This window comes from Sander lucioperca, chromosome 1 (genome assembly GCF_008315115.2).
Source record: "Sander lucioperca isolate FBNREF2018 chromosome 1, SLUC_FBN_1.2, whole genome shotgun sequence".
NCBI lineage: Eukaryota > Metazoa > Chordata > Actinopteri > Perciformes > Percidae > Sander > Sander lucioperca.
Window position 1 is genome coordinate 47,226,961 of NC_050173.1, and position 20,812 is coordinate 47,247,772.

Genomic DNA, 20,812 nt, shown 5'->3' on the forward strand with positions numbered 1-20,812 from the left:
TAGCGGAGGAAAGGTAACTGTGAGCCGGGTACAGAGCACCGTGAGGTGACGGTCGTTTTAGCGGCTGTTACAGTTGAGCAGAGTTGGAAAAAGTACTTACTTCCCGTACTCAAGTAGAGGTACAGATACTTGTGTTAAAAAAACACTCTGGTAAAAGTACTGATTTAACTTCTTTTGTAAAAGTAACAAAGTACAGGCTTGGAAATTTACTTAAAGTATAAAAGTAAAGGTAGCATTGTGAACTAACTGGACCACACAAATGTTACCAGAGTGCAAGCTGAGAAACTTCAGTGGACATGGAGAAAAGGCTCTTTATATGCCATTGCCTACATTTTAAATGGATGTCTGCCAATATGCCTAAATCATCACATATATGATTATTGTGACAGAGACTGGGACTCCAGGTTAATAAGATTCTGACTGAGTAGCAAGATATGAATTCAATTGTGATTCTGTGAGAATTCACAGATCCAGTTTCTCTTTTTTAATCTTCCCCTTAACATTTAAAGGAATCTACGTGTGTGTGTGTGTGTGTGTGTGTGTGTGTGCTCAAATATGGCTTCTGGAAAGAAAATAAAGGATACAATATGAATTACTAAACAGACATTAATTAAGAAGTGAAGCGAAAATTAACAACGGTAACTCCACTGAAATTATTTGAAACTAAAGTAACGAGCCTATTTTGTAAAATGTAAAGAGTAAAAGTAAAAAGTCGGCACAAAAATAAATAGTAAAGTAAAAATATCAGAAAAATCTACTTGAGTACAGTAACAAAGTATTTGTACTTTGTTACTTCCCATCTCTGCAGTTGAGTTTAGCCGAAAAAAGGTGACCGTCCTGCGGCGATGATAGTTAAGTTTAGACACCAAAAGGACTAGTTAAGATTAGAAAAAAAAGATTGAGGTTTGGGTTAAAACCCTTAAGTAGTACTCCCGGGACATGAACACCTGTTTCCTGGTGAAAGTCTTGTGTTTTCTCCTTAACTTCTTCAGGACATGAACACCTGTTTCCTGGGTGAAAGTCTTGTGTTTTCTCCTTAACTTCTTCAGGACATGAAGGCTCTTGAAAGCCTTGTGTTTTAGGAGCCAAACATCCCCCCCGACCTCCTTCCTTCGAGGATCTTCACGCTCTTATACAGCAGCAGTCAGTGTGCTGCTGACAGTAATAAATACGTGGAATACATACGGATTACAGTGCTTTACTTTTTGTAGCTATATGTACGAATTGTTCATGAGAACAGCGTGTGGTGATGACTATAGCCAGTGGCAGTTAGAGATATAAATCAGCATTTTTATGCCGTTTAATCATAACACGTAGACACTAAAGTGGTGCGTTTAATGTGCTGTATTGACGGTCGTTCAGATATGTAGCCTGGGTTAAGATTTCTGTTTGTAAATTGCATTAGGTTTTAATGAAAAACTCTGGGAGGAAGAATACAGGGAATGTTATTTTCTTCTTATCGACTTGCTTATTTCCACTCACCAGTTGTGTTATTATGTTTTTTATTAACTGTCTTTTCTGAATGGTTAGATGGACATTTATTCTTTCTGTTTTGAGTACCGAATGTTCAGCACTCCATAAATAAATACACACACGTCAGTCTCCAATTACCAAAAGCAATTTCAGAGGAAAATCAAAATGTGAAAGTACATAATTTGTCAAAAAGCACAAACAGAGAGTACTGCCAAGGAGCTGCAAATGGTATTTCAGCACTGACCTCACACTCTCTAAACCCACAATACACCACGGCCTTGTGTTCCAGCTGCTGTTTGTGCTCGGAGGATTGAGATTTTCTCGAGGAAGGTGTTGGCGGTGGCAGCGGCGTTGGCGGCAAAGACGTCGGATTTTTTTTAAAGGCCAGAGGACTGAACGTCTGTGTCGGCCATCGAGGCATTGAACTAGGTCAGCCGTCTGAAGCGCCCCGGGGTGAAAGCCATCGTCAAATACTAATCAGTGCTCGGCCAAGGGTGCGCTCCATTTCTCTGCCTGCGGGACCCTATAGGAGCCCCAACAACTCCAAAACAAGAAGTAGAGCTTCTGAAATCTAGCTCTTAATCTTGTTCAGACACACACACACACACACACACACACAGACATAGTGCTTGGCACTATCTTTGTGGGGACCCGTCATTGACATAATGCATTCCCTAGCCCCTTACCCTAACCTTAACCATCACAACTAAATGCCTAACCTTAACCCTTACCCTCACCCTAACCATAACCTAATTCTAAGCCTAATCCTACAACCAAGTCTTAACCCTCAAACAGCCCTTTAAAGTTGTGGGGTCCAGCATTTTGGCCCCACAAAGCTGCCCGGACCCCACAAGTATACTGTATTCCCGGTTTTCAGACCCCACGAATATAGTTAAACAAGAACACACACACACACACACACTTTGCTGGCTGGGCTTATGCTCATTGGCATTTTGGTATTTGGCCCAGTATGTTTTGTTTCCAGCATAATGTTTCCCAGCGCTTTGCTAATGCCTCTGATATAGAAGCAGGCTTCTAGCTCGACCAAGATCAATTTCTTCAAACGCCGTGCATGCTGGGAAGTTTGTGAATAAACTTCTAAAAATGTTTGAGTTTTACTTCAGTGCTACTGTTATCTGTGGACAAAATAACCCATATGACCATATCATTGTGATGTCATCGGGGTAATCTAGTATAGATTATATAATACCTATAAGTACTCTTATACTGTATACCCAATGTATTTTGTTTAGCCATGTAACGAGTAGACATACAAAGTTTGCTTTAAAGCAGCCATATTATGCTAATTTTCAGGTTCATAATTGTATTTTAATGTTGTACCAGAATAGGTTTACATGATTTAATTTTCAAAAAACACCATATTGTTGTTGTACTGCACCGCTCTCTCTCACTGCTGCAGATCCTCTTTTCAGCTGGTCTCTGTTTTAGCTACAGAGTGAGACCTCTTTTCTTCTTCTTCTTCTGTACTATCTTTGATTGCACTTGCACATGCTCAGTAGCTCAGATGTAGCTCATGTCAGCTAGCTAGCTCCATAGACAGTAAAAGAAAGGCTGTTTCTACAACTTCGGTTAGTTACAAGGCAGGATTAGCTGGGAGACTTCTAAATGAGGGCGCATGTAAGTAGTTCTTTTGTAGATTATGGTGAACTTGTGTGGTGTTGTAGCAGTGCTTTGCTATTGAGAATGAGGTAGCATGCTAGCGTTAGCATGCTAGCGTTAGCATTAGCATGCTAACGCTACGAGCTAATGGTTGCGGTTAGCCTGCTCGTTTCGGCTTGTGACGTCACAAGCCGTGCCGATTTTGAACAGCTCACCCAGAGACTGAAGGCAGGACACATTCAGAAACTGTATCTCACTCTAAACAGCATGGATGGATTTTTTTCAAAGTTTGTATGTGTGTGGAAGCACCAGAGATACAACATAACACCCCAAAAGCTTCGGCAGGCATTTAGGTCCGGAAAGTAGTTTTTTTGGGGGCATTTTTAGGCCTTTATTTTGACAGGACAGCTGAAGAAATGAAAGGAGAGAGAGAGGGGGAATGACATGCAGGAAAGGGCCGCAGGTCGGAGTCGAACACGGGCCTGCTGCATTGAGGAGTAAACCTCTATATATGGGTGCGTGCTCTCCCAGGTGAGCTATCCGGGCGCCCTCTGGAAAGTTTAAACAAGGATTGTGTGTGTCTCTATAGAAAGTTTGTCCTTGGCCCCTTTAGAGTGAAACAGACAGATGGTGCAAGTGGGGTACAGGAGTGAAACATATGGTGCTTACCCACTGCTAGCACCAGCTCTACTCGGCTCGCCCGCGCTGTCCCGTCATCCATTTTCCATTGCAGATTAATAGTACCGCTGGTCGTCATATCGACGCCACAGGAAACTGCCGTGACCTAACGCGACGTGCACACAGAACGTGGAAGGTGTGTTGTGTTTTTGACTCTCGGCATGTGGCTGTTTGCCAGAAGACACATTTAGTTTCTAAAGAAGCTGGAGGCAGCAAAAAAACACCGCTGGCTGAACTTTTTAAAAATGGCGGGTTTGGGGCGGCCTCTCGCTCACCCAGTAAGAGCCTTCGCCCCATGTCGAGTTTTTTTGTGATTGTTGCGGGCAAAAATCCTTGATTATGCGGCACATTTTCTTAAAAAAATTCGATGGAATATGCGGGATATTTATGCAATTTTACGCGATGAAATTGCGGGAACTTGCAAAAATTGCGGTTTCATCGTGGCTTCATCGCGGGGTTTGCAGCTTTTCGATGATGTTCACGTCGCATAATTACGTCACTTTGTAACGTTCCCACGGCAACAGGGGAAAATGGCTGCTCTTGTGTGGAGTAAACGCAACATTTTTCAACTTTCTGCTAAGATATATGTGACTTTTTTGCAACCAAAATGCTGGAATTATTGAATCATGCAAGCCCTGCATATTTTGCGCGGAAATCGGCAATTTATGCAGCGAAAGTGCGGCGTATTTGAAAAAATGCGCCCCCCCCCCGCATAAATATGCCGACTTTGGCTGATTATGCATTGAATAATGCGATCGCATAATCACGTTTTTCTGGAGGGACTGTCTATCCACTGTCACTTCATAATAAAGGCAAAAAGTCCCCAAAAAATAATTTTTAAAAATGTCAGGTTTGTTCAGGACACCCCCCCGTCTGTCGCTATAGCAATGATGACGCAGGGATTTGTGACGATTCTCTCCGACCAATCAGTAGTCTGCAGGTTTTCACGTCATATCGCCTCAGCTCGCTTGGAAGCTTGATGGAGGTAATACTAAATAAGGTACCTGTTAGCAGGTACCAGGGACTTTTTATCATAATGGAAACCCAAAGAAAGACGAGTGGAGTCAAGTCGATCAGGTACCATGTGATGGAAAAACACCAAGAAAGTATGTAGAAGATATGATACATCGGTCTGAGATGCACACAATGTCTGTACACGTTATTCCTCCGATTGGGAGTCTGGGAATGCTTAGTAGCTATGCAGAAGTATCTTTTCATCTACGTCACATGAGGAGAGCGACAGATCGACAGACCAATGGGATGTGGCAACACGTTCTCACACTCATCTCGTAAAATATGGACGCTTGGTCAGGTGCCTTTGTCGTTCTTATTGACGCTAAAAGTCTCCTTTAGCGTTATAAGTAAACGCGCTTGGTCGGGACTATTGGCGTCCCTTTAGCGCTATAAGTAAACGTGCTTGGTCGGGACTATCGCCGTCCCTTTAGCGCTATAAGTAAACACTCTTGGTCGGGACTATCGCCGTCCCTTTTGACACAGTTATGTTAAGGAAAAGGTCGTGGGTGGGCGTACGGTTCTGTGACATGCGGGAGGAAAGAAAAAAGCGACATATCATATCAAGCGTGACAAGCGGGACGTGAACCCCTCTCTCCTGGGTGAAAGTCCTGTGTTTGACCCATCCACCCCCCCAACCAACCTCCTTACATACTACTCTCTAAATCCTCTCTAACTGCTGCTCCCCCCGGTGCGTTACACAAACACGCTGAAAGACGCCTTTTTCGTCGCATCAGACGCTGACAGTCACTGTCCAAACGTCCTTATTTTACGAGTTCGGAGTGAGGGTTGGATGTGGACACATCTGGTCTGCAACGTCAATGGGAGAGGCCTGGGAAAACAAGCAACTTAACCACAGACATTACCATAATTCGGCAGTGCATCTGTGGAAGCTGGACAGCTAACCGCTTCATTGTGGTCTGTCAAGTTGTTGTATTTGTGCTCTGCTTTGCAAAGTATATCATGGACTTGTATTGTATAAGATTTCTTCCAAAATTAGGCCCTATGTTCCCACAGTTCTCACATTTCTAAGATTTTTTTCCAAAATTAGGCCCTATGTTCGCCTAACCCCTAACCCACCCTAACCCTCGAAGGGAAATGTAGGAACACAAGACCTAATTTTGAAAATGTCCTAGAAATGTGGGAACATAGGGCTGACCCCGTCTCTCGTTTATTGGTGTCACAGGTGATACCCAATCAGCAGTGACGTGTCTGTAAACTCGTGGTAATATAAGAACAGGGTGTTCAATAACACGTGTTGCTGCGTTTTTTCGGGGCTGAACGTGGCCCTGTTGTTTGTTAATCCGTGTCTCATTCGTTCATACGTTTTTCAAAATAAAACCAAAAAGCATAAAAAAATGACTTCTTTTCTCAATACGGTTTTCCTAAACCAAAATGAAAAAAAACAAACGGATAACGACAAGTTTTTTTCAATTTCCGATTTTGTGCTCAAATGAAAAATATAAAAATAACCAGATAACGAGCACTTCGACCAATTTTCGTACATTCAACTGATGCAGATAGCGTGACCTGGAAGTGATCTTTACCTTACTGTTTTACCGTCTTATATTTACCCCCTTCTTCATCTTGTACTTTTAAATCTCAGATGATTGGGCGTCTTTAAAACATGCAGACAAAGAGAGTTATAATTTCATACAAAAGGCCACGAAACGTTGACTCTCTCTCTTTTTTTTTTTTTTTTTTTAGATAATTTTTTTGGGCCATTTTAGGCCTTTAATTTGACAGGACAGCTGCAGACATGAAAGGGAAGAGAGAGGGGGGAACGACATGCAGCAAAGGGCCGCAGGTCGGAGTCAAACCAGCGGCCGCTGCATCGAGGCGTAAACCTCTATATGGGGGCGCTCGCTCTGCCAACTGAGCTACCTGGGCGCCCACAAAAAGTTGACTCTGATGGATTTTCATCCAGCAAGTTTGAAGTCTCTAGGTGGTTTTTGTAGGAATGAACTCAACCAAAAGCTGCCTGGGAGGAAGGAAATCAATCAAAAAATGGTCAGAAGTGATAAAATCCGTACCGCTGAAACACCGAGCACCTGTGAATGATATTTAGCTGTTGAAATAACTCCAGATATATGTGAAAGATATGTAATATATGTCAGAGCTGGTCTCGTCAGCGTTTATTGCTCTGATAGTCAGGCGGCAGCGGCGGCTTGTCCCGCTCGTTATCAAGTGACTCTGAACGCCTCCTTCAGCGAGAAATACATTAAAATCTGTCCTTTTTCTTTCCTTTAAGTAAATCAGCGAGCGCTGGAAAAGCCCCCGGGACGTCATAATAATCAAATTACTCTCGGCTGATCTGAACAAGGGCTAATCGCCGTTGTCAGAAAACCCCCCCACCCCCACATTAACACACGCACACATTACACACACAGACACACACATATACACACACACGCACACACACACACACACACACACACACACACACACACACCCCACATTAACACACAGACACACACACACACACATAAACACACACACACACACACACACACTCACACCCAACATTACAATACACACACACACACACACACACACACCCCACATTACAATACACACACACACACACACACACCCCACATTACAATACACACACACACACACACACACACACCCCACATTACAATACACACACACACACACACACACACACACACACCCCACATTACAATACACACACACACACACACACACACAAACCCCCCACATTACAACACACACCACACATTACACACACACCAAACATTACACACACAAACTCACACACACACACACCCCATATTATAACATACATACACACACACCCCACATTACAATGCGCGCACACACACACACACACACACACCCCACATTACAATGCGCGCACACACACACACACACACACATTATAATACACACACACACACACACACACACCATATTACAGACAGACACATATATACACACACACACACACACACAAACACACACACACTATACACACAGACACATGTACACACACACCACATTACAACACCCACACCCCACATTAACACACACAAACACACAAATCCCCCACATTACAACACAAACACACACACACACCCCACATTTCCTCTCTCTCTCTCTCTCTCTCTCTCTCTCTCTCTCTCTCTCTCTCTCTCTCTCGGGGAATTATTCTCCAGGGGAATTATTATGTTTTAAGTCTTGTTAGGAACATTTTTATGTCAGAAATGTATTCTGTGATGAAGCCCCGCCCACCACCACGTTCCAGACACGTGATTGGTAAATAAATTATACCTCCACATTTTCTTCCCTTCATCTTTATTTCCTGTCCTTCCTCTAGCTTCTTCTTTCCTGCAATATGTCCATCGTTAATTATTTTTATTCTCCTTTCATTCCTTCTTTAATTCCTTCTTTCCTCTTTGTCCTTTCTATCCTTGTTTCCTTCTCTCTTTCCCTCGTTTCATTCCTTATCTTTCTTTCCTTTTTCCTCTCTTTTCTTGTTTCCTTCTCTTTCTTTTCTTGTTTTTCTGGGTCAAACTTTAAAAAAAATTTTTCTTTATGGTCATCTTTTTTGACACTTTTGTTGCTTTTCCACCGATATTTTGTCATGTTTCCCGACGTTTTTCGTTTTATTTTTCTGCACATTTTGATATTTTTTAGGGGGGGAGGGGGGTTTCCACGTTTCTGAAGCTTTTTCTGACATTTGTCACTTTTTTCAAATGCTATAAAATTGAATACAATTTGTAAAGAGTGTTGTAGGGAACCATCCACGTTATTGGGTTAGAAACCCAAATTTCTGATGTAGAAACTTTTTGAAATGGGTCAAATTAACAGAGTACAACAGGAGGCGAGTCCTGAGGCGACCTGCCAACAACAGAAAGATCAACGCTGTGGGGAACTAAACAGTCAACACGGTCTCACGGCAGTTTGTGTAAATGTCACGTTATTTTTAATCTATTAATACGTGTTCACGGGGACGTTTTTCTTGTTTTTTTACGTGGTGGCCAGCATGAAATACCCTACGGGGAAAGGACGCCTCACATGCCGGGAGACGGCCGAAAAGGACATCCCATATGCCTGGAGACGGCTGCTGGGGACGCGCCACAATAACGGGATGGCGGAGGTTGGGTTTAGGAAAAACACTACAGGAAAAGGACGCCTCACACGCCGGGAGACGGCCGCTGGGGACGCGCGACAATAACGGGACGGTTGGGATTAGGAAGACTACGGGAAACAAAACGCCACACGCGGGACGTGATCCCCGCTCGCCCGGGTGTAAGTCCTGTGATGTTTGACCCATCCACCCCCCCCCCCGACCAACCTCCCTACACGGATTTTCGGCTCTTTATACTACTCCCTACCATTTTTGTGCTGTGACCACGAAATATGCTTCCCATTGAAATACATTACTTCACATTTTCGTGCTGGCCACCACGTAAAAAATGAGAAAAACGTCCCCGTGAACACGTCTCAATAGATTAATTAAAACTGAATTTGAAAACAAAAAGTCAAAAGGAAATAAAAATAAAAACTAATGAAAAATGCAAAACTATAATGACCTTGGCCCTGATGAACCGCACCAGCAGGACAAACAAACTCTATTTCAGCCCGGTCTCACGGCAGTTCCTGTAAATGTCACGTTATTTTTAGTTTTTAAAGTGGGTTTGCTAGTTTAGTTTATATTTTTTATTTTTTGAAAATGCTTAGTTTTAGTTTAGTTTTAGTCTTTTTTCGTAATATGGGTTATTTGTCGGGGGCAAGATTCAAAAAGGTCAGAAAAAGTATTGTGTAATAATAACTCATACAATTTTAGAAATATGTATTCACGGGCCCCTGGTTAGCTCACCTGGTGGAGCCCATATAGAGGCTTATTCCTCGATGCAGCAGCAGCAGGTTCGACTCCAACCTGCGGCCCTTTGCTGCATGTCATTCCCCCTCTTTCATGTCTAAGCTGTTCTATCCAAATAAAGGCTTAAAAATGCCCAAAAAATAATCTTTAAAAAAAAAAGAAATATGTATTCACAATATATTCAACAATACCACCAGTACATACAATGTCCATATGATGATGAGCACAGATATGTAAACAGTCTACACAAGATGCCACAGTAAGTGCACAATGTGTCGTGTGCCAGGAAAAAACCTAAATAGGTTTTTCCCATCTAGTTTTTGTTATTTCGTTCGTTTTCATTAACGATTATAACCTTGGTCAGGGCAGGTGAGAACGTGGCAATCGAACTCTGGTGCGCATCAAAAGCGGACCGAACAAGCGTACCGAGACCTGCTTGAAGAGGTGGTCTCGGTACGCTTTCAATCCAACTCTGGAGCGGGTCGTTTGTGGTGAGAACGTGATCCGTACTCCTCCAGTCTGAGCTGATGTCTCCTGTAGTCAGGTGTGTTCAGCAGTCTGAGCTGATGTCTCCTGTAGTCAGGTGTGTTCAGCAGTCTGAGCTGATGTCTCCTGTAGTCAGGTGTGTTCAGCAGTCTGAGCTGATGTCTCCTGTAGTCAGGTGTGTTTAGCTATCTGCGACGCAGCAGAGCAGCAAACTGTTGCAGCTTGCAGTGTTTCTATCACAGAAATAGACCGCGGTCAAGCTCGCCGTCCGTCACTCCAAACTGATCTCACAGAATTCTGTGAAATGAACACGGCCCCTTAACTCAAAATCTGTGGCAGTTTCACAGAATCGCAAAACATTCCGTGATGGGCCCACGGAAGAATTCCTTTAAATGAACACGGCCCCTTAAGTTAAGGAAAAGGTTGTGGGTGGGCTTAAGATTCCGTGACACGTGGGAACAATGGGACGGAAAAGAAGAAAGCGACTTTAGGAAACTTAACATGCGGGACACGATCCCCGGTCTCCTGGGTGAAAGTCCTGTGTTTGACTCATCCCCCCCAACCAGCCTCCTTACGCGGAATTTCAGCCTTACATACTACTCGCTACCGTAGTCGCTCTTAATGCTACGTCATCTTCTCATTGACTTTACATTGGCATTGTTTTCCGTGGTGGCCACACGGATTTTTCACACATTCCGTGCCACCAACACGTAATGCGCTGTTAACAATTCGTGATCATTTCACGGAATTCTGTGCGACCAGGCTGGTCACTCCGTGGTCAAACCAGCTGCCGCTAAAATTGGAGACAGACGCCGGCAGAGCAGAGCGAAGTCTCGGTGACCGGAGCAGACGTAGTAACGTCTCTCGTGAAACAATGTCTGATAATTTTAATGAAATGAGCTGGTTTGACCACTAGACCAGAACACAGGACCTTCTTCCTGTATTTACTTTCTTGCTCCCGCCCCCCAGACATATCCGACCAATAAGAGGGCTGGACGTTCTTGCCTGATTTGTAATGATGCATTTTGGTACGCTTGGATTTTTCCAGGTGTGAAACCAAACCAAACCAAACCGACCGAGGGCAAATCACTCCAAGTTTACAAACTCACCAACTCATTCAGACCAAAGCAAACGAACTACAGGTGTGAAAACTGTAGTGGAAGTTTTTCTTGTTAGCAGCAGGAGTGCGTATGAAACAAATAAGGACGATTTGAGGATTAAACCAAAGTTTAGTCTTTGAGTATTTATTTACATTTGCAAATACAGAGAAAACTGTTTCACAAGTACTCATGGCACATCTGAAAGGTCTTCTGACCCAGCTAGAAAACCATATATCTATATAGTAAAAACTCCCTTAAACCACCCGCCTCCAGGATAAGTCTAGCAGCTACGCAGATGAAAAAACACCATAAACAGTCACAATGACTTTACTACCTTTCCCCTCTGTTCCTGCTCTCTACTTAGCCTAAACACCTTTTAAAGCAAGAGACAGAAGGAGATACAGTTCAAAATGTTATGGCCCTTCTTCACCCTTATCTAAAAAAGAAGAGACGGAGTTCTGAAAACAGAAAATAGCTTTCACAAATAATAGCTTCACCTAGGCTCAAGGTTTTATGATGCCAGTTGCTTCTTCCTTGGAGTCTCTAAGTCTATAACACAACTAAGAATATATGAGAATATTGCAGAATATTAAACTTATCATGTTAAAATAAAAATTTCCCACTACAAAACGCCCTTAGAAACGTAAAACCATCCGAAAGAAGTAGACTAGAGAGACAATCTGACGCCAGAAGACGGAACACACAGATTAAATACACAAGGTGACGAGGGAAGTAACGAGGGACAGGTGATGAACAGGTGAGACACATCAGGGCGGAGCCGACAATCACAAAGGCGGGAAAACACAGAAGACAGGAAGTCAAACAAGACATGACACAGGAGAAACAGAGACTTCAAAATAAAACAGGAAACTAAAGAAAACTCAGGATCATGAAACTTTCCTTCTGGCTTTATTTCTCTCCTTTTCCTTCTTTCCTTCTTGCTTTGCTACTCTCCTTTTCCTTCTTTCCTTCTTGCTTTCTTTCTCTCCTTTTCCTTCTTTCCTTCTTGCTTTGCTACTCTCCGTTTCCTTCTGGCTTTCTCTCCTTTTCCTTCTTTCCTTCTTGCTTTGTTACTCACCTTTATTTCTCTCCTTTTCCTTCTCTCCTTCTTGCTTTGTTTCTCTACTTTTCCTTCTTTCCTTCTTGTTTTGTTACTCTCCTTTATTTCTCTCCTTTTCCTTCTCTCCTTGCTTTGTTTCTCTACTTTTCCTTCTTTCCTTCTTGCTTTCTTTCTCTCCTTTTCCTTCTTTCCTTCTTGCTTTGCTACTCTCCGTTTCCTTCTGGCTTTCTCTCCTTTTCCTTCTTTCCTTCTTGCTTTGTTACTCACCTTTATTTCTCTCCTTTTCCTTCTCTCCTTCTTGCTTTGTTTCTCTACTTTTCCTTCTTTCCTTCTTGTTTTGTTACTCTCCTTTATTTCTCTCCTTTTCCTTCTCTCCTTGCTTTGTTTCTCTACTTTTCCTTCTTTCCTTCTTGCTTCCTTTCTCTCCTTTTCCTTCTTTCCTTCTTGCTTTGCTACTCTCCTTTTCCTTCTTTCCTCCTTGTTTTGTTACTCTCCTTTATTTCTCTCCTTTTCCTTCTCTCCTTCTTGCTTTGTTTCTCTACTTTTCCTTCTTTCCTTCTTGCTTCCTTTCTCTCCTTTTCCTTCTTTCCTTCTTGCTTTGCTACTCTCCTTTTCCTTCTGGCTTTCTCTCCTTTTCCTTCTTTCCTTCTTGCTTTGTTACTCACCTTTATTTCTCTCCCTTTCCTTCTTTCCTTCTTGCTTTCTTTCTCTCCTTTTCCTTCTTTCCTTCTTGCTTTCTTTCTCTCCTTTTCCTTCTTTCCTCCTTGTTTTGTTACTCTCCTTTATTTCTCTCCTTTTCCTTCTCTCCTTGCTTTGTTTCTTTACTTTTCCTTCTTGCTTCCTTTCTCTCCTTTTCCTTCTTTCCTTCTTGCTTTGCTACTCTCCTTTTCCTTCTTTCCTCCTTGTTTTGTTACTCTCCTTTATTTCTCTCCTTTTCCTTCTCTCCTTCTTGCTTTGTTTCTCTACTTTTCCTTCTTTCCTTCTTGCTTCCTTTCTCTCCTTTTCCTTCTTTCCTTCTTGCTTTGCTACTCTCCTTTTCCTTCTGGCTTTCTCACCTTTTCCTTCTTTCCTTCTTGCTTTCTTTCTCTCCTTTTCCTTCTGGCTTTCTCTCCTTTTCCTTCTTTCCTTCTGGCTTTGTTTCTTTCCTTCTTTCCTTCTTCCTTTCCTTTTTGCCTTCCTTCTTTCCTTAATGCCTCATCATATCCTCCAACAGATCCTTCCCTCACTTCCTTCTTTCACTCCGCCTCCCTTTTCTCTTTTTATTCCCATCCCCTCCTTTCATATCTCCGTCTTTCCTTCCATACTTTCTCCCTTCTTTTCCTACCTGTTTCCAGTCTTTACCTCCTTTTCCATCCTTCTTTACCACCATCTTTCCTTCCCATCTCCCCCTTCCCCCCCCCATCTCCTTTCCTTATTTCTCTCTTCCTTTTCTTCCGTACTTTCTTTGTGAAGCACCAGTTTGTAGCACTGTGTCCAAGACAGATGTCCCCTCGGGGACAATAAAGTGTATTATATTATATTATATTCTAATATCCTCAAATTAAACCGCTGCACAAACTTTTTATTTTGTCAGCGGAGAAAAAAAACCTACACAAAGTTTTTTTTTGGGATGACTTTCTCAACTGTGAAAGTGTGTCTCAGACGAAGAGAAAAAACCACAACCTGCAATTAATGAGTTTAAAAAAAGAAACAATCAGAGAGGGAGCGGAGTGTTTTTTCCGAGCTGTAATTGCCGTTATGTTGTCAAACGTTGGGCGAGCTGACGAGGAGAGAAAATATTCTCACACAGTAGAAGAAAACTTCTGGGAAAGGATCTGACTCTGATTATGTTGATGGATGAAGCGTTTAGGTTGATGAGGAAGCTCAGAGGTTCAGCTGCTCACACAGATTGGTTCTGTCAGGCTTCAACAATTATCTTTTATTTGAAGATTTGTGTTTGTGTGTTCTGCGGCTGAAACATTAAATCAAAGATGGGTGACAGATTTTGTGGCATTGTCGCATCGTCTAAAAAGGAAGAAATGATGGATGAATGAAGTCAAATTAAGTTAGTTGACTTCCTTATTTAACATCTTTAATTGACGTAACAAACATACTCAAGGAAGAAATGTTGGACGAATTAATCACAGACCACAAAACACACAGAACTTTCTCATGTATTGGTTTATTTAACAACAATGGACAGTCATTGCCGGTCCAGGAATCAGCTCAAATTAGATTAATTTCATTAGCAGTTCCTGGGCAGGCAAATCCACATTTAAAGGTGCTCTAAGCGATGTTGGGTGACGTCACTTCTTGTTGACATTTCGAAGTATTGTCAAACAAAACGGAGGCTAGCTCACCCCTCCCTCCTCCCCATCCGGTCCTCTCCCTTCTAACGCTGCTACGGTGATGGCTCAACCAACTCCTTCATGTCGGTTATTGGCTGGAACGCTGTTTGTTATGTTTAGTGGTGCAGGTTGGCGCAGTTTGTTTTTGTTGCGGTTTGTGGAGCCTGGGCTGTCTACAGAGACTGTGTTTTTTTACAGTGTGTTCAAGGGACAGACAGCTAGCGGATAATGAGGAGATGTTTGCTGTATGTGACAAAAAATGTTGTAGCCTAAGAAACGCATGACATCGCTTAGAGCACCTTTAACACATTATATCATACAAAACAGGAATGGTTAATGGTCACGTGAACGGTTGTGTTTCAGCCACGATTTTAGTTGCTGTATGCACCACGTTGACTGCTGCTGTATGAGACCGCTGGGCTGCGTACGGAGGAGTTAGAATGTTATTGGTGGTTTCTAAAACACAGGGCTTACAAGCCGGGAGTGGAGTTCATGTCCTGAAGAAGTTAAGGAGAAAACACAAGACTTTCACCCAGGAAACAGGTGTTCATGTCCTGAAGAAGTTAAGGAGAAAACTCAAGACTTTCACCCAGGAAACAGGTGTTCATGTCCTGAAGAAGTTAAGGAGAAAACACAAGACTTTCACCCAGGAAACAGGTGATCATGTCCTGAAGAAGTTAAGGAGAAAACACAAGACTTTCACCCAGGAAACAGGTGTTCATGTCCTGAAGAAGTTAAGGAGAAAACACAAGACTTTCACCAGGAAACAGGTGATCATGTCCTGAAGAAGTTAAGGAGAAAACACAAGACTTTCACCCAGGAAACAGGTGTTCATGTCCTGAAGAAGTTAAGGAGAAAACACAAGACTTTCACCCAGGACACAGGTGTTCATGTCCTGAAGAAGTTAAGGAGAAAACACAAGACTTTCACCCAGGAAACAGGTGTTCATGTCCTGAAGAAGTTAAGGAGAAAACACAAGACTTTCACCCAGGAAACAGGTGTTCATGTCCTGAAGAAGTTAAGGAGAAAACACAAGACTTTCACCCAGGAAACAGGTGTTCATGTCCTGAAGAAGTTAAGGAGAAAACACAAGACTTTCACCAGGAAACTAGGTGTTCATGTCCTGAAGAAGTTAAGGAGAAAACTCAAGACTTTCACCCAGGAAACAGGTGTTCATGTTCTGAAGAAGTTAAGGAGAAAACACAAGACTTTCACCCAGGAAACAGGTGTTCATGTCCTGAAGAAGTTAAGGAGAAAACACAAGACTTTCACCCAGGAAACAGGTGTTCATGTCCTGAAGAAGTTAAGGAGAAAACACAAGACTTTCACCCAGGAAACAGGTGATCATGTCCTGAAGAAGTTAAGGAGAAAACACAAGACTTTCACCAGGAAACAGGTGTTCATGTCCTGAAGAAGTTAAGGAGAAAACACAAGACTTTCACCAGGAAACTAGGTGTTCATGTCCTGAAGAAGTTAAGGAGAAAACTCAAGACTTTCACCCAGGAAACAGGTGTTCATGTCCTGAAGAAGTTAAGGAGAAAACACAAGACTTTCACCCAGGAAACAGGTGTTCATGTCCTGAAGAAGTTAAGGAGAAAACACAAGACTTTCACCCAGGAAACAGGTGTTCATGTCCTGAAGAAGTTAAGGAGAAAACACAAGACTTTCACCCAGGAAACAGGTGTTCATGTCCTGAAGAAGTTAAGGAGAAAACACAAGACTTTCACCCAGGAAACAGGTGATCATGTCCTGAAGAAGTTAAGGAGAAAACACAAGACTTTCACCAGGAAACAGGTGTTCATGTCCTGAAGAAGTTAAGGAGAAAACACAAGACCACTTTCACCCAGTTCATAAACCCTTCAAGTAAACTACCATGGCACCATCTTAGAATAGAATGGAAATGCATATTTAAAACATTTTATTACAAAGGCTACCTAAACACCCAAAACACCAAAGTACGAAGACATAGCGGAGCAGACGCAAGCTTTTAGATTGAAAAGTAGAAGCCTGACGGCACCAGCCGGCAGGCTCCAGGCTGCAGCCGTACAGTCTTGCATATTTTTGTCAATATTTTTGTGGCCGCATTTATTTATTTTTTTATCCAGCGGCCCAAATCATCCCAAGAGTGCATTGGCCCTTCTGCCAGATTGCCAGTCTGCCTATGTTGCCACATCTGTTTCACGACTGATATCCTGCAGTGACAGAAAATATTCCCTTCAGAAGAACACCTGTTTCTCCCCAAATCTTTTATTTCCTGGACCAAAACAAATATAACTTTCAGACAAATAAGTTGCTTTCATTTCGGGAACATAATGTCTGTTTGAGTGTAGCATCTTGAAGAACTGTTCAAAATACTGCTTTCGTTTTACACTCTGAAATAACGTTGAAACTCCACTAGGACTTTGGTGAAAAAGTCTGAACCTGTGATAATGAGGGAGAGATGAAGTTTTTTGGGGAATTCTTTTGTGACAGACGGAGCCATCTGTTAGCAGCTTCAACACCAATCGACTCGCTTTTCATTTCTTTTTGAGTAAAGGTTAAACAGCATAAACAAAAATAAAGCGGACCATCTGTTCACAAACAGCGTTTGAGCAGCAGATACACACACACACACACACACACACACACACACACACACACACCAACACAAGGAATTAACACGTAATTCCTAAAATTACCTAGACTGGGTAAACCCAGCCCGATCTGCCGGCGATTTGATTTCTCCCTGCAGCTCAGGCTGGAAACCTGTACGTTTATCTATCCGGCTTCCGTTACAATTTTTCGGGGACCAATCATAAACTGGCTTATCCACCTGGCACGCTATTTAACACGATGACGATAGAGAAGCGACAGCAAGCAGCTTCTTGTTTACCTTCAACATAGCGGCTGTCGGTACATGATCTGTGCTGCCTGCACAATCTGTCATGCGCAGATGATAATCCTGTTTTATGAGGATCTAACGTTAGTTTAGCTAACAGCTAATTCGGCTAACCGCTAGCTGACTGCTTGATTCAGTCTAAAATAACGTGAACTCAAACTGAACACTGGGAAAAGCAGGCTACAGCTAAATTAAGACTTTAAAGTAATAACAATACAGACAAGTATTGGTTGTATTTTAAATGAGCACAAGTTAAGTAGAACTGACGTAACAGTTGTTATATATTTTAACGGTTATTCTCAGGTTTTATTTTGAGGGTCTTTCAGAGTTATTACATGCTGTCTCAGCTAGCGGTTAGCCGAATTAGTTGTTAGCTAAACTAACGTTAGCTTCCCGGCGGAGGCTAACCGCAGACCGCTACAACTACGACCGGAAACGTGGAACAGATCGTGCAGTGCCGTATCCTCGGTAAAACAGGATTATCATCTGCACATGCACTAACATCTTGGGGGTGTAACATGAATTTCAAAACTCCGCACCAAAATGATTTATTATTTTTATTCAGGAATTCAAATGTCTGTCATGTAAACCTGAAAATACAAATAAAAAATCAGAATATCCAAAAGTTAAAGCCCGAGCAAGCATCTTCTTCTATTTCTTGTTGCCTTTTCTCTTCCTGCTACGCAGCACAATTAAACATATTGCTGTTTTAATGGGATTATTTTCAAAACGATGCAACGATTCTGTCTTCTGTCGTCTTTTCCCCTTCTTGCTGTGTGATCGGATTGGCATTTTAATTCAACGAAAAGAGCTGTTTCTGCTGAAGCATGTGCGTGCGTGCGTGTGTGCGTGTGTGTGTGTGTCTGAGTGTGTGTGTGCGTGCGTGCATATGCGTGCGTGTGTGTCTGTGCGTGTGTGTGTGTGTGCGTGTGTGTGTCAGTATGTGTGTGTGTGTGTGTGTGTGTGTGCGTGTCTGTGCGTGTGTGTGTGTCAGTATGTGTATGTGTGTGTGTGTATATGTGCGTGTCTGTGAGTGTGTATGTCTGTGTGTATGTGTCTGTGCATGTGTTTGTGTGCGTGTGTGTGCGTGTGTGTGCGTGTGTGTGCGTGTGTGTGTGTGTGTCAGTATGTGTGCGTGTGTATGTGTATGTGTGTCAGTATGTGTGTGTGTGTGTGCGTGTGTCTGTGAGTGTGTGTGTGCGTGCGTGCGTGCATGTGTGCATGAGTGTGCATGCGTGTGTGTCTGTGCTTGTGTGTGTGTGTCAGTATGTGTGTGTGTGTGTGTGTATATGTGCGTGTCTGTGAGTGTGTATGTCTGTGTGTGTGTGTATGTGAGTGTGTGTGTGTGCGTGCGTGTGTGTCAGTGTGTGTGTGTGTGTGTCAGTATGTGTGTGTGTGTGTGTGTGTGTGTGCATGCGTGCGTGTGTGTCTGTGAGTGTGTGTGCGTGCGTACATGCATATGTGTGCGTGTGTGTGTGTGTTTCAGTATGTGTGTGTGTGTGTGTGTGTGTGCGTGTCTGAGTGTGTGTGTGTGTGTGTTTGTGCGTGCGTGCGTGTGTGTCTGAGTGTGTGTGCGTGCATGTGTGTGTGTCAGTATGTGTGTGTGTGTGTGCGAACCCGTTGCTTAAGGACGTCTCCAAACTGATTTTTCAGAGAGAGAAATTGAAAATAAAACCCATTAAGAAGTAAATAAGTTGTTTTTTTCCCTGCCCCCCCCCCCCCCCCCCCAGCAGACAGCCGTGCCTAAGCCCGTTGCAGAGCCCTCCTAATCTCCTAATAAGATTATAAAAGTGAAAATTTGTTTGTACATGCAGTAGCTGCAGATAATTACATGTCTCGTCACATAATGGAGCCACCCTGAAATCTGCCCTGAATCGACTCGTCTCTGCTCGGAGCTTTAAATTGGGCCAAAATGGATTTCAGAGAGTTCAATTCAAAGAGAGTGAAGAGCAGATCAACCTCTGAGGCCTCGCTGTAATCTAACTGTAATGTTACCTCTTTCTTTTCTTTCCCACTTCCTCAGTTCCTTCTCTACATCTTTCTTCTCTTTCCTGTCTCCTGTTTTCCTTCTTTGTTTTTACTCACTGAGTGTTTCTACAGCTTGATTCGTTTCCTTATTCCGTCCACTTCTTCACTTCTATCTCTCGCCCCTGTTTGAGAGTGCGGATCGGGCCGCATTTTCCTGTCCGAGCCCGGCCCGAGTCCGACACAGTTAAAATCTAATTTTTTTCTCATCTAGTTTGTTTGTGTGCTTTTATTAAGCAACTGTAGGAAGGCATTCTTAAATGTCAACAGATGATGCACACGGGGCAAAGAGCGCACGTTAACACAGGCACGCACCTACGTAATAAGCTTTTTTAAATTTAAAATGTTCAACGCCTTAACGCGCTGATGTGACCGAGCCCGACCCGACCCCGAACATCATTTCTAAATATCTGTCCAAACCCGGCCCGAGTATCCATCTTCTACCCTGTTTACCTCGTTCTGTTTCCCTGCTTCCTCCTCTCTATCCTTGCCTCCTTTTTTCCTTCCCTACAACTTCAACTACTGTCCTTACTGGATTAACAGCCCAGTCTCACGGCAGTTCGTGAAATGGTCACTTTATTGAATCTATTGATTCGTGAACAGGACACGATTATGGCGTTTTTTTCGTGTGGTGATGACGAATTTTAATTTAATGTATTTAAATGAAAAGCATGTGTCGTGATCACAGCACGGCTACGGTAAGGAGTAGTATGAAAAGCAGAAAATCCGCATAAGGAGGTTGGTTGGGGTGGTGGATGGGTCAAACAACACAGGACTTTCACCCAGGAGACCGGGGATCGCGTCCGGCGTGTTGCAGTTCCTTTCCCAGTTATTCTCTCCGTAACCCCAACCGTCCCGTTGTTGTGGCGTTTCATTTCCCCGTTGTTGTGGCCGGCGTTTGGCGTTTAATTTCCCCGTTGTTGCGTCCCCCAGAGCAGCCCAGTCTCATGGCAGATCGTGAAATGGTAACGTTCGAAAATCGTGACCTGTACACGAAATAAACGAGAAAATCGTAACCTGTACACAAATTAATAAATCAAAATAATGTGACTATTTACGAACTGGCGTGAGACCAGGTTGGGATTAACTCATTTCCTACCCTGTTTATTTTCTTTCTTAACATCATCTCATCTCCTTCCTTACCTCCTTCTTTCCTTTTCTACCTCCTTATTTACCGTCCTACCTCATCTTTTTGTTCCCTAACCCTTTCCTACCACATAGAAACAGAGTGCATTTGAGCCCCACCGCCAGTGCAAAGAACACAGAACTTAAAGCGTAACTCCCACCAAAATGCAACCTAGG

At 42.9% G+C, this 20,812-nt stretch overlaps 1 long non-coding RNA gene across 1 annotated transcript; it reads right to left on the minus strand.

Annotated features, from left to right (window-relative positions):
* Positions 1–517: 517 nt before the first annotated feature.
* On the minus strand, positions 518–18,047 carry LOC118495792. The gene is made up of 3 exons (XR_004898228.1): positions 18,004–18,047; positions 17,524–17,526; positions 518–548 (listed from the first exon to the last, which is right to left on the minus strand). It is a non-coding gene; the product is annotated as an uncharacterized LOC118495792 (long non-coding RNA).
* Between the last annotated feature and the right edge of the window lie 2,765 nt (positions 18,048–20,812).